General features: G+C 47.1%; 1 protein-coding gene across 1 annotated transcript in view; it reads left to right on the top strand.

Moving 5' to 3' along the window:
- Positions 1 to 15,471, top strand: part of LOC146821397 (kinesin-like protein KIF28) — a 777,435-nt gene that overhangs the window by 395,086 nt on the left and 366,878 nt on the right. The window lies entirely within an intron of this gene.

Below are 15,471 nucleotides of genomic sequence, written 5' to 3'. Positions count from 1 at the left end.
TTTCGTCAGCAGTACCTTTGCGCGTCGGTAGACGTCACCGTCGTGCAGCTCCGCGTGCGTCGTTGGCGCCGGGTTGATGTCGCTGGACGTACTTAGACGCGCGCACACGCGCTGACGTCAGTTCTTTTTTTTTGGGCGAGTAAGCGCAGATCCGGGAAGAGCTAGTACCCCCAGTAATTTTTTAGGCCTTTTGTCTAATTTTTTCTCGAGTCGATCAACTCCTGGTGTCATAGGGATGCCCGGGATTAAGAACTGTGGGGACTGTTACCGCAGGATGTCGGTGACGGACCCACACTGCGTGTGTCTCTACTGCCTGGGGCGCGACCACGACTCTAAGTCGTGCCCCGACTGCCAGGCCATGGCGCGGAAGACTTTGCGGGAGCGGGAGCGGTACCGAAAGTTACTGGAAGTCTGGCAGTTGGCTCCGCGCCGCTTAAGTTCCCGGTCCCGTGGGAGGTCGAGGAACCGGTCGCGGAGCCGTCACCATCATTCTTCTGGATCTAAGTCTTCGCACTCGGGGTCAGGTAACTCGAAGCATTCCAAAAAGAAGTTGAATAAGCGTAGTCACTCCTCGACTTCCACTCGCCCGTCGTGGCTGAGGGTGCGGGTGGAGCCACCCCCGCGGCTCCGGCGAAGCCTGCAACGTCGCTGCCGGCCTACCCGCCCTTCCCGGGTCCGTCAGCGATGCCTGCCCAGGTGCAAGAGTTTCTTGCTGCCATGGCCCGACTCTTTGGGCAGTCTGGCCCTGCCGGTGCATCTACGGGTCCCGCGGGCCCGACTGGGGGTCCTGTCCTTCCATCGCCGGTGGCTCCGGCTCCGGTGCCGCAAGACCCTCTGGGATCCGGGATCGGACCCCGGTCAATGCCGGTTGACCTTATAACGCCTCCACCGACGCGACCCCACCTGCACCACCTCCGACATCACCCACTCCTTGGGACGGCGTCGTCCCCAGTTTCAGCCCTGAACCGGACACGTGCCGGATCGGCGCCGCTAGGCGCCAATTCCGACAACGATGGGGCCATTTTTCCCCTATGTCCGTCCTCTGTATTTTCAGCCTGTTTCACAGACTTCAGAGGAAGGGGAAGGCTGGGATGGGTTTGAGGACCCTCTCGCACAAGACTGTGCTTATGACCCAGACTGGTCAGAGAATTTGGGGGAGGCCAGTGGTCTTGACACCTCACCTGACCTTGGCATGCTGTCTCCTCCTACCCTTCCCAGAGCGCATTCCCTTCTGCACCTCCAGATAGGGAATCCAAGAAGCTGGAGCAGCCTGGCAAGAAGCTGTTTACATCTGCCAGCTTAGGGCTGCGGTCGGTGAACACTGCATGCCTCTTGGGCCGTTATTCCCACTCTGTGTGGGACACGGTTGGGCAGGTGCTGCCTAGCTGTCCGGAGGAGGCCCAGACATTACTCGCCCAAGCTATTGCTGCTGGGAGAGACACAGCTAAGTTCACCATCGGTTGTAGGCTTCACACCGCCAACTCATTGGGCAGGGCGATTTCTACAACGTTGGAGCTTAGGCGCCACGCCTGGCTGAGAACAACTGGCTTCTCGGGGGATGTCCAGAACACTCTCATGGACATGCCCTTTGATGGCATTTGCCTTTTTGGCAATAAGGCAGATAGAGCGTTGGAGCGCTTTAAGAACTCACGGGCTACTGCCAAGTCCTTGGGCCTGTCGGCCACTCGGCCTCCTCCGCCTTCTGCTTTTCGTTCCTTTCGTGGCCAAGGAAGGGGTGCCCCACTATGTTTGCAGGGCCACAGGCCGGCGCAGCAACAACAACATCACGGCCGCGGACGTGGGAACCATCGAGGCGGTTCGGGGGGCCAGCGGGCGGGTCAGTCCACCACCAGCCCCGCAGCATCCACTGCAAAGCCTTCCTAGTCTGGTATTTCAGGGCCATCAAACACCAGTGGGTGGCAGAATTCGCAATCACCTTCCCCACTGGCGCAACATCACTTCGGACAAGTGGGTGCTGCAAATTGTCAGAAGGGGCTACTCCCTCCCCTTCGAGACTACCCCTCCAGCCATGCCACCTCAGTACCACCACATGTCGGGGGCCATCTTGCTCTTCTTCATCAGGAAGTCATGGCCCTTTTGGCCAAGGGGGCCATTGAGCGCGTTTCTGGGCCAGAAGTAGGTTGTGGTTGTTATTCCCACTACTTTCTGGTCCCCAAGAAGGACAAGGGCCTTTGTCCTATCTTGGACCTCAAGGAACGTCAACCGCTTCCTCCGGAAGGAGAAGTTCAAGATGTAGACGCTAGCTCAGGTCTTGTCTGCCCTCGACCCTGGAGACTGGATGGTAGCTAGGACTTCCAGGACTCACATTTCCACATCCCCGTCCTGCCAGGCCACCGACGTTACCTGCGGTTCACGGTAGGCCAACAGCACTTTCAGTTTACCATGCTCCCCTTCGGCCTAACCAGCGCCCCTCGGGTGTTCACGAAAGTAATGGCGGTGGTCGCAGCTCATCTGCACCGATTAGGGGTTCCAGTCTTTCCCTATCTCGACGACTGGCTGTTGAAGACGGGCTTGCCTCAAGCAGTTGTCTCCCACCTCCAGACCACGGCCGACCTCCTGCATTTGCTGGGGTTTTCCATTGACGTGCCGAAGTTGCACCTGATCCCCTCTCAAAAGCTCCTCTTCATCGGTGCGGTTCTGGACTCGGCGCGGTTTTGGGTTTATCTTCCCGAGCAGCGAGTCCAGGATATTCAGGCTATGATTCCGATCTTTCAGCCTCTATCCCGGGTTTTGGTCAGGATGACCCTCTGGCTACTGGGCCTGATGGACTCCTGCATCCTGCTAGTGGATCATGCCAGATGGCCTATGCGGGTTCTGCAGTGGGACCTGAAGTTCCAGTGGACACAGCATCAGGGCAACCTGTCCGACCACGTCCAGATCTCAGAGGGCACTGCACGACAATTGCAGTGGTGGCTCACGAATCGCGACTGGGTCAATGGCAGATCTCTCTCCCTTCCCCAACCGGAACACACAGTTGTGACGGACGCGTCCCTTCTGGGATGGGGCAGCCACATGAGAGAGGTGGAGATCAGAGGCCTCTGGTCTCCGGCGGAGTCGCGGCTCCATATCAACCTTCTGGAGCTTCGGGCGATCCGACTTGCACTGAAAGCATTCTTTGCCTCTGTCGTGGGGAGAGTAGTGCAGGTGTTCACAGACAACAACACCGCCATGTGGTACTGCAACAAACAAGGCGGGGTGGGGTCATGGACCCTCTGTCAGGAGGCTCTGCGCCTCTGGACATGGCTGGAACATCAGGGCATGTCCCTGGTGGTTCAACATCTGGCAGGTTCTCTGAACGCCAGGGTGGACAAACTCAGCCGCCGGTGCATGATGGATCACGAATGGCGTCTGAACTCGGATGTGGCGCAAGGTCTCTTTCAGCAGTGGGGAGAGCCTTGGTTAGATCGTTTCGCCACCGAAGAGAACGTGCAATGTCATCAGTTCTGCACGGTGGAATTTCCAAGGTAGCACTCGCTAGGCAAAGCTTTTCGTTGCGGTCTACTATACGCCTTTCCACCTATACAACTTCGACCCAGAGTGCTGAAGAAGATCAAGCGCGAGCGGCCCCAAGTCATTCTTGTGGCTCCGGACTGGGCTCGAAGAGTATGGTATCCCGAGGTACTCAGCATGGCGATCGATCCCCCGCTCCGACTGCCTCTTCGGGAGGATCTTCTGTCGCAGCAGCAGGGGAGGGTTCTCCAACCGAACCTGTCCAGCCTCCACCTCCTTGTGTGGAGATTGAGCGGCGGCAGTTGATGTCTTTTGACCTCCCTCCGGAAGTGTGTGATGTTATCTTGGCAGCCAGGTGTCCCTCCACTAAAATGATATACGACTGCAGGTGGAATAAATTTGTGGCATGGTGCACAGCAAAGGCTGTGGATCCCTTTCTGCCCCTCTTTCAGAGATCCTCCTATTTCTCCTTTCTTTGGCCCAGCAGGGCTCTGCTCTGGGCACTGTTAAGGGCTCTCTCTCGGCCATTTCAGCCTTTTTACGGCTTCCAATTCAGCCTTCCCTTTTCAAGTCCACTGTTGTAAATAGATTCTTCAAAGGCATTATTCATCTTTTCCCTCCTGTTCCTTTCATAATGCCTCAGTGGAACTTGAACTAGGTTCTGACCTATCTGATGTGTGCTCCCTTTGTGCCACTTCACAACTGTCCTCTTCGTCTTCTCACTTTAAAGACTGCTTTCCTGGTTACCTTCACCTCTGCCAGAAGAGTGAGTGAGCTCCAGGCTCTTTCTTCTAAATCTCCTTTTCTCTCTAAGGACTCGTCTATCTTTTCTGCCAAAGGTAGTCACTGCCTTTCATTTTGGGCAGACCATCACTTTGCCCACCTTCTTTCTGTCTCCGCATCCTTCAAAAGAGGAAGAGAGGCTCCACCGTCTGGACCCAAAACATGTGCTCTCATTCTACCTCAGCCGCACACAACAGTTCCAGGTGGATGACCAACTCTTTGCTGGCTAAGTGGGCGCCAAGAAAGGTCGGGCCGTGCACAAGTAGACCATCTCTCGGTGGGTCGCTCTTTGCATTAAGTCTTGTTATTCTTTGGCTAAAAAGGAGCCTCCGGTGGGGCTACGCGCCCATTCTACCAGGGCGACGGCAGCCACTACTGCTTTGGGACAGGGATTTCCCATGCATTACATCTGTCAGGCAGCTACGTGGGCCTCGCTGCACACATTTACCAAGCATTACTGCCTGGATAGCCAAGTCCGGAGAGACGGCTTCTTTGGCCGTTCTATTCTCCAGGACTTTCTGGTGTGATCTTGGATCCCAGACCCACCACCGCGGTTGGTATTGCTGGGGTATTCTAAGGTAAGGAATCTATCACTACGTGTTTCTTTCAGATGAACAAGTTACTTACCTTCAGTAACGATATATCTGTAAGAAACATTAATAGTGATAGATTCCTTACCGCCCCACCCATCCTCCCCGTTCTGCGAACTGATCCTTGGTTTAAGGTCTTCCCTTTCAGGGCCCTAGTTTCTTGGCACCAGTGGTCAGTTTCTTGCATGGCTCTGTGTTCCTGGTGCGGAAAGTCATGTACAGAACTGACGTCAGCGTGCGTGGGCGCATCTAAGGAGCTCCAGCAACGTCATCCCAGTGCCAACGACGCACGTGGAGCCACACGATGATGCCTACCGACGCGCAGGGGTAATGCTGACGAAAACTTTCCGGATCCATTCTGACGCCTGGGGGTAATTCTAAGGTAAGAAATCTATCAGATATATTGTTACAAAAGGTAAGTAACTTGTGCATCTGGGTCCTTACTGATCAAATGCCATTGTTTTTGTATTGCATTGATTATTTTTTGGCTCTGTTTGCTATAAGTCAGGATTAGTCTTGGTGCTTCTTGATTTTTCCTTTCAGTGACTTTCTTTTTCGGAATTAGAGTTTCAGCACGAGTTTTTGTTCTCACTCTTTCCAGGCTTGTGGTCAGATCTTTCTGTTTGTATCCTCTTTTTTTCATCCTCATTATTGTTTCATAGTACTGAAATTCTGCATCTTCATCCTTCGAGCAATTCCAACGCATTCTTATTAGTTCTCTATAGGGAATGCTCTTTAATAGGGACTTAGGATAAAAACTTTCTCCATGTAGCATGCTGTTTGTTGCTGTCTTCTTCCTGAATAGCGTTGTTTGTATTGCACCATTTTCCACAAAAATATGTGAATCCAAAATGTCTATTTTGGATGGGCTAATGGTGCAGGTAAAGAACATGCCAATGTTGTTCTCATTCAATCTGTTGAAGTAATCCATAAAATCTTCTATACTCCCAGCCCAAATTATAAAAAGGTTGTCAATATATCTGACCCATATTATACTTTGGTTGAGTTCTTTGTGATTGTCTGGACCCCACGCCATTTGTTTCTCCCACCATTCCATTGTGATATTGGCGTAGTTTGGAGAAAATGAAATGCCCATGGCTGTCCCACATTTTTGATGAAATAGTTCATGGTTGAATAAAAAGACATTGTTTGTCAAACACATTTCAATCATCTTCAAGAGCTTTTTTGAGTGTTCTAGTTCACCTACACCTCTTTGTTTAAAAAAATAGTGGCGCGCCTGCAAGCCTATTTTGTGTTCGATTGAAGTATAGAGGGAGACGACATCAATCGTAGCCATTTTATAATTATTATTCCAATCCATTTCAGATAAGATACGTAAAAAGTCTCCAGTGTCTTTAATGTAGGAGCTGAGGCTCTGTGCAATGGGTGCTAAGCACGAGTCCACATATGTTGACATGTTCTCGTAGATTGATTCGCACGACGAGACGATTGGTCTAACAAAGCGGTTGACCAGAGTTTTGTGAATTTTCGACAGTAAGTATATCGTTGGCATTACAGGCTGTTCTTTTAGTAGAAATAGATGTTCTTCCTTCTTGATTAATTTTAAATTTTCCCATTTATCCAGCTTATTCTCCAGTTCTATAACTATCCGGTTGATTGGATTTGATGGTAACTTAGAATACTTCTCTTGATCATTCAGTTGCCTGCAAGCTTCCTGCATATAGTCACTTCTGTTTTGGAGGACTATATTGCCTCCTTTGTCTGCGGGCTTGATTATTAGTTGGTCATTGTCTGTTAGTTCCTTCAAAGCTAATCTCACTTCTTTGTTGTCTAGATTTGGTTATTTTGTCCAATTCTCTTGTTATTGCGCCAGAGAACATATCAAACTTATTGCCTGGGGAAAGGTTAGGACAGTATTTAGATTTTCTTTGGAACTTACTGAAACTGTGTTCGTCTGTTTCTATTGTCAGTTCTTGCAATATATCCCCTTCTGTCATTTTATCTTCATAGAGATTTAAAACAATTTTTTTAACACAATTTAATTAGAAGTTTGGGATACACATCATGATTTAAGATAGAGTTTCATTCATGGTTACATGTGAGCGTTCAGATTTTGTGTACATCTTATTGGGTGCTTTTGTGACATTGCACTGTTATGTACAAGTATTTAGTACGTAAGCTAGTAGTCCATGACACCATTGTAACCGCAATAATTTGTTCGGAACAGCTCATCTCATATCTCCGCATATCTTCAGTTTCTTACCCCAACACCCACCCTCGTCATCCCACCCGCAACTCTTCCCTCCCTACTAACTGGTAACCACAAACTTAGCCGCTTTATTCCAACTTGTGTCACTGGGACAGGCTCTTAAGGTTCAATCAAGGTAATGTTGATTTAGTGTGTCCCTGGGCAGGGAGGAGGGAGGAAGGGAGCCAAATGGCATCCAAGAGAGTAGCTGAGTGGTCGGGTGGGAGGGAGGGAGAAGGAGGGGGGTGCATGAACCCTCTCTGTCCGGACCACCTGCCAAGCTGGGATCCGGTAGTTGTGACTAAGTTAACAGAAGATCCAGGGCCTCCTCTGCGTCTACATCTGTTTCCGCCTTAAACTGCTCTATTACTTGAGCCCATCTTCATGGAGATTATACATCAGATCGAACATAATTTTCAGATCTGGTATTTGTTCAATTGTTAATTGTTTCTTTTTCTTCTCTGTCTCTGCCATTGTTATTAGGGTCCCAAGTTGTTTATTTGCATGACTTTTAGTCAATTTCCATTTCCTTATGTAGTTGTATACGTCAATTTTAGTGTCCACATAGTTGAAATGTGTTTCAGGACAAAAAGAGAGTCCTTTATTCAACAGTAACTTCTCGTTGTCCTTTAGTAAATAATTGGAAAGATTGACAATCAGATTACAATCTTCCCTATCATTCATTTTTTCTTTGTCCGGTCTCTCAGAGTGTGCTGTCTCCTTTCGTTTAGAGCTTCTGGTTTTCCTTGTACTTTTGAAGACTTTGTATCACCTCTGCAACGTCCTCTGCCTGCCTCTCTTCCACTCCCTCTCCCCCTTGTCATTGACGCATCCAAGTGCATGAGTCTAATTTCTTCTAAAAAAGTTGGTTTATATATGAGGGTGGATATATATAGTTTATTATTTTTTTATTGCAAGCATGTGTCACAAAAATGAAATAATAAAAACATACCACCATCTCTCTTTATGGAAAACATATAGCCTGTGTGGCCATATGCTTGCAATAAAAGATTTAATTTGAAGAAAAAAAGAATTGCATATAATTTTAATAGAGCAGTATGCGTCCTTTTTAATAGGGATATGTATTAGGAAGAGACATAGAAGCCCATTTTAGTTTTAATGCACATCACAGGAAAATGTGATTCTTTTTAGTGCAAAGAAAGGGTCTGTCTTCGGGTACATTAATTCAGACTAAAAATTCTAAATGAAGAATAATGGATGGAAAGGAAAAAAAACATTAGCAGCATTAGTAAGTTACACTGGCGAATCCAAACTGAAAAAGGAAGAGTAAGACAGAAAATTACTGTTGGGTAGCCTCATGCAAGAATTATGTAGGATAAAAAATCTGGTTGGAGGCTGCTTGGTAGGTGTATGCTGAAAAGTTACGCAATGCCACAATCAACTTATTGGTCACCTGAAATCTAATTTGTGCTGTGATGAAGTATCCACAAGGTAAAAAGAGAGCTTAACTAGAAGTGAACAGTTTAGTAGATTTGTTATGTATCCACTACTTTCTTCATAGGGATGGGAAGAAAAATTGTTTACATGAATAAAAAAGTTAATCTGACATTAATATGTACTCCTCCTCCCGACATAGCTATGGTACTTTTCCTTTACCCACTTGCTCCTGGTCTGCACTCCTCCTCCTCTCCTTTCCTTGTCCTTAGAATAGTTCCATTTCATTCTGCCACTTTTCTAGGTCATGTCTATACAGCGCATGCACTGTGCTGCAAGATGTATTGTTCACTTTTCAGTGGTCTTACAAACCTGCGAACAGCATACAATTAGTTGTTTTCATAGTCACTCTCATTTATTCCTATTTGTAATATTTTGATTGCTTGGCTTCCATGGCCTTCCTTCCTGCCTTGTGTTAGCTCTTCCCTGGAGAATGGACCAAATACATGTGTTATTCCTCATCTTTCTTCCTTGTCTTTTTGCAACTCACTATTTTTTTATTTTATAAGCACTTCAATAATATTCCTGGATGTGCAATGTGCTTTCCTACTTTTAACACAGGCATATGGCTTTCAATTTAAGTTGCCATCACCCTATCTGCAGCTTCTGTTACTTACACCCACACCTGTACTAATCTATGCCACTCTCTAGTCTATGCTACTTAACTCTACGGCACTCCACGCCACTCTACACCACTCTCCACATTCCCATTCTACGTCACTCTACTCTGCGCCACTCTAGGCCACTCCAATCCACTCTACCCCACTCAAATCTAGGCCACTCTTCGCCACTTCCCTCCACTCTATGCCACACCAGTCCACTCTACGTCACTCCACTCTGTACCTCTCCACTCTATGCCACTTCCCTCCATGCCACTCTACTCTATGCCACTCTACTCTACACCAATCCACTCTACTCTATACCACTCCACTCTACTCTTTGCCACTCTACTCCACACAATGCCACTCTATGGCACTTTATCCCTCTACTCTATGCCACTCCACTCTACACCACCCTATGCCACTTCACCCAATGCCACTCTGATCTACTCCACTTTACTCTACGCCACTCTACTTTAAACCATTCTACTCACTCTACTCTACAGTTTGCCACTCAACTCTACCCCACCCCACTCAACTATGCATCACTCCACTCTACTCTACACCACTCCACTCTACTTTATGCCTTCAAATCAGCTCCACACCACTCCACTTTATGGTATGCCACTCCACTGTATGCCACTCCACTTCACCCCAGTGCAATCTGCACCACTCCACTCTATGACATTCTACAACATTCCATGCCATTCCACATCACTCTACTGTACGGCACTCTAATCTATGCCACTCCATACCAAATGACTCTATGCCACTCCACTCCACACAATGCCACCTTACAGCACGCTATGCTACTTCACTCTACACCACTTTAGGCAAATCTTCTCTACGCCACTCTATTCTATGCCTCTCTGTACTCTATTAACTTATGTGGAGCGACATTACGTTCCATCCACCTGTGGCACAGCCAATCAAGTACTGTTCAAAGACTTCATTATCATTTTGACCATCAATTTTAATCCATTTTGATCCAACTTTTATTCAGTTTCAACAATTTCTCATTGCTCTTTTCATTCATATAAAGGGCTGCATGTTTCCCAATTTTTCAAAATGCTACCGATATGCCTATCAGGGCCTTTTCATGTGGCACATGGGTGTACACAATTCATCCTGGACAGCTATGTTCACTATGACCCAGTGCATTTTGGGCTGGTCTGCCCTTCATTAGGGGTAGCTATAAACTAAAACCACTATTAATATTTGTGACATTCAGACATGCAACTTAATCTATGATCGACAAACCTATGTTGCAAACTGTAGTCCATGCATGTAAGGTGCGAAAAAAACAATACGTAGACTCCCGTAACTAATCAAACCCAACCGTTAGCTTCCTCTACATTATGAATGAAAACCTTTACAAACAACGTCAACCAAAACCACCCCATGTGCAACTTCCCACCACCAATTGTGTGCAAAATAGAGCCCCCCATAGTGGCCTCATATTCTCAAGCCCATAATTTTTCGTCTGTACCTGCTTCTGTTAAACACAATTACTTGCGGTTGAACCGGTTGATCTTCTTCTCACACCACCATGCACATGCACAGAAAACAAACTAGTGCCTCCTGAGTCCTATAAGCTCCAACAATTTGCAACCCTCTATATGCATTCAAACTTTACACCTGGCTTTAATTACCAATCAGAACTTTCATTCTTAAAAAATACAAATCCCACTCACCATTGCGTTAGCTTCTTAAAACACCCACCCTCCATGCATAAACTCCAACAATTTACATTATTCTATGTGAACTCTATCCACTGTTTCAATGAAAGAGTTGTTATAACATTTGGGAAACAGTCGGAACACCGCAGTCTAAACCACGAATGTTCCGACTCTGCAAGCCCTGCCACGCATGCCTTAACCACGCATATGCCTTAACCACACATGTGCGTGGGAGAGGTGAGGTAAGTGGGGCTGGGGGACGTCGGGGTACTTTTGTGGGCTGGGGTGTGGCTCAGGTTGTGTTGTGGGCTGGGGGGGGTGAGTCAGGAATGTTTTGTGGGCTGTGGGTGGGTTCAAAATATTTTGTGGGCTGGGGTGGGCTGGGATTTTGTGTGCTGGGGGGTGGGTCCATAATTTTTTGTGGGCTGGGGGGTGAGTCTAGGTTAATTTGTGGGCTGAGGGTGGGTTGGGGATGTTTTGTGGGTCCTGATGTTTTGTGGACTGCGGGCTGCAATAGGCGGAAGCACGGAGAGATCCGAAGTGAGGTAAGTGGGGCTGGGTTGTGGGTCAGGGTGCTTCTGTGGGCTGGGGGATCAGGGGTAGTTTCATGGGCTGGGGGTTGGTTGGGGTTGTTTTGTGGCCTGGGGGTGGGTCGTGGTAGTTGTGGGCTGTGTTTAGGTCAGGGGTAGTTTTGTGGGTTGGGTTAGTTTTATGGGCTGGGGGTTGGGGTAGTTTTCTGGGCTGGGGTGGGTCGGGGTAGTTCTGTGGGTTGGGGGTGTTCAGGGCAAGTCTTCAAGGCTGGGGGTTAGAGGAAGTTTTCAGGGCTGAGGGTTTTGTGGCTAGTTTTCAGGGACAGAGGTTTGAGGGTAGTTTTCAGGGCTGGGTTTGGGGCTAGTTTTCAGGGCTGAGGGTTGCAGTAGTTTTTAGGGCTGGTGGAGTGTTGGGGTAGTTTTTTTAATTGGGTTAGGTTATTAGGCCTCAGGGCAGGAGGAGGGGAATGGCTAGTCGGGGTAGATTTTAGGGCTTAGGGGAGGGCGAGCAGTTTTTAGGGCTGGGACGGGGCTGGGCAGTGCCTGGAGTGGTTGGCGACATTAGCCACACATGTCCCTTTATCATACATGCCTTTAGCACAAAAAGTTGTGGTAAAGGAATGTGTGATTAAGACGCAGTCGTTATTCAGACCACGTTGTTTAGGCATGCGAGGTAGGGGAATTCGTGGTTGCATCATACAACAATACAATTTCAATTTCAATTAAACACCAAATAAAGATGATGTTCGCAAGTCTTAAGTTCTTCGTCGTAGACTTTTAGCAAACTCGTGAATTGGATGTTTCCAGGCAGTCCTTTATATGATATTATTCGTTGTTACTTTCAGCTGTTTTTGTCTGCTTAGTCTTCTTGGGTACAAACTGTCCAGAGGCACAACATTAATTTAATATCAGTGTGAAAGTGACAGGATGCATACCTTGGTATTTACCAATCAGTTTTTCCCAAATGCTTGAAGGCAACACTGTATGCGTGCAGACAGGCGCTGTGCCCTGCCCCAACAGCGCAAATGAAATCTTATGTGAAGCAGCATTATGTTCCATCCACCTGTTGCACAGCCAATCAAGTACTGTTCAAAAGACTTCATTATCATTTGACCTTCAATTTTAATCCATTTTGATCCAACTTTTATTCTGATTCAACATTTGCTCATTGCTCTTTCCATTCATATAAAAGGCTGCATGTTTCCCAATTTTTCAAAATGCTGCAGATATGCCGATCCGGGCCCTTTTCTATATTACGTGGGTGTACAAATCCTGGACAGCTATGTTCACTATGACCCAATGCAATTTGGGTTGGCCAGCCCTTAGTCAGGGGAAGCTATCAATTTAAATTAAAACCACTATTAATATTAGTGACATTCAGACATGCAACTTTATCTATGATCTACAAACCTATTTTCAAAACTGTAGTCCATTTGTGTAAGGTGTGAAAAAAACAATATGTAGACTCCATAACTAATCAAACCCAACCGTTAACTTCCTTTGGTGGTCAAATGATAATGACATTTTTTTAACAGTCCTTGATTGGCTGTGCGTCAGGTGGATTGAACGTAATGTTGCTCCACATGAGTTGACAGATTTAATTTGCGCTGATGAGGCAGGGCACATCGCCTGTTTGCAGGCATATAGTGTTGCCTTCGAGCATTTGGGAAAAACGGATAGGAAGGTGTACATCCTGCCACTTTCACACTGATATTGAATTAATGTTGCCCCTCTGTACAGTTTGCACCCAAGAAGAATAAGCGGACAAACAGGGCTGAAAGTAACAAGGAATAATACCATATAAACAGGGCTGGACTGGCCATAGAGGGCACCGGGCATTTCCACGGTAGGCCGCTAGGGTGGGGGATGGTTTTTGGCCCCTGGGGGGCCGTTTTTGTTACCGGGGGTCGGCAATATCGGACCCCTGTAACAAAATCGGCCGAAACAGGCCCTCGCAAAATGCACTCCCCCTCACCCCAAGGGAGGCCAGCTGAGCAGTTTGCCAGGGCCGGTTTCTGTTCCCAGTCCGGCCCTGCATATAAAGGGCTGCCAGGATACATCCAGTTTGCTAGTTCGCTAAAAGTCTATGATGAAGAACTTAAAACTTGCGAACATCGTCTTTATTTGGTGTTTTATTGACATTGACATTTTATAACAACTATTTAATTAAAACAGTGGATAGAGTTCACATAGAATATGTACATTGTTGGAGTTTATGCATGGAGGATGGGTGTTTTAAAAAGGTGAGTCGGATTTGTATTTTTTAAGAATGAACGTTCCAAGCGGTAATTAGAGGCAGGTTTAGAATTTGAATGCATATAGAGGTTTGCAAACAAGTGGGTCCTATGGGAATCACAAGCATAGGCTTGTTTTTTGTGCGTTGACATGGTGGTAAGAGAAGGAGATCAGCCGGTTCAACCGCTAGTAATAGAGTTTCACAGAAGTAGGTACAGACGAAAATTATGGGTTTGAGAATATGAGGCCACTATGGGGGCTCTATTTTGCACACAATAGGTGGTGGGAAGTTGTGCAGGTGGTTGTTTAGGTTGACATTGTTTGTGAAGGTTTTCATTTATAATGTGGGGGAAGTTAACAGTTGGGTATGATTAGTTATGGGAGTCTACGTATTGTTTTTTCGCACCTTACTTGCATGGACTACAGTTTGCAAAATAGGTTTGTAGATCATAGAATAAGTCGCATGTCTGTATGTCACAAATATTAATAGTGGTTTTCATTTAAATGTATGCTACCTCTTTCGAAGGGCTGACCAGCCCGAAATGCATTGGGTCATAGCGAACATAGCTGTCCAGGATGAATTGTGTACACCTAAGTGCTACAGAAAAAGGCCTGGATACGCAAATCTGCAGTATTTTGAAAAATTGGGACACACGCAGCCTTTTATATGAATGAAAAGAGCAATGAACAATCGTTGAAATGGAATAAAAGTTGGATCAAAATTGATGGTCAAAATGATAATGAAGTCTTTTGAAAAATACTTGATTGACTGTGTGACAGGTGGATGGAACGCAATGTTGCTCCACATAAGTTGAAAGATTTCATTTGCGCTGTTGGGGCAGGGCGGGGCACCTATCTGCACGCATGCAATGTTGCCTTCGAGCATTTGGGAAAAACGGATTTGTAAATATGAAGGTGTGCATCTTGTCACTTTCACTCTGATCTCTGTACTCTATGTTACTCGATTTCACTCAACTCCACTTTACTCTACACCACTCTAGTCTACACCAGACCATTCCATGCTACACCAGTCCACTCTGCTCTACACCACTCACACCACTCCACTCCACTCAACACCACTCCACTCCACACAATGCCACTCTACCCCACCCCACTCCACTCTACGCCACTCTATGCCACTTTATGCCACTCCACCCCACTCTATGCCACTCAACTCTGCCCCACACTATTCCGCTGTACGCCACGGCACTCTACTTCACTCCACTCTGTGTCACTCTATTCTACACTGCTCTATGCCATTATATTCTATGCCACTCCACTCAGTACCAGTTTAATCTATGCCACTCTATGACACTACACTCCATTCCACTGCACTCCACCCAACTCCATTCTACGCCACTCTGCTCAACACCACTCTACTCTACTCTACCCCACTCCATTCTATTCCACTCCACTCCACACAATGCTGCTCTATGGCACTCCACGCCACTCCACTCTACAAAACTCTACGAAACTCTACTCTACACCTCATCACTCAATGCCAATCATCTGTACACCACTCTACTCTGCGCCTTTTTACTCTGTGCCAGTCTATGCCACTCTACTCCTCTTTGTGCCAATCTGCTCTACGCTCCTGTACTATATGCCACTCGACTGTATGTCAATATATAGTACTCCACTCCTCTCTATGCCACTCCCTTCTGGGCCACTCCACTCTATGCCACTCCACCCTTTGCCACTCTACTCTGCACAACTCTACTCCACTCCATGCTACTCTATGCCACTCCATGCCACTCCACTTCACCCTAATCCACTCTACTCTACACCACTCTACTCTTTGCTGTTCTAGCTTTTAGCCATGCTGAATGCAGGCACAACCTGGTTAAAAGACATTGGCAAAGCCTAAATCTTTCACACGTGAGACCTATTGGCGTTGCCAATGCTTGTTACCAAATGTTC

The sequence above is a fragment of the Triturus cristatus genome, chromosome 6 (assembly GCF_964204655.1).
Source record: "Triturus cristatus chromosome 6, aTriCri1.1, whole genome shotgun sequence".
Lineage (NCBI taxonomy): Eukaryota > Metazoa > Chordata > Amphibia > Caudata > Salamandridae > Triturus > Triturus cristatus.
Note: the sequence above shows the minus strand (reverse complement) of the source record. Positions and strands in the feature narration are given on the sequence as shown.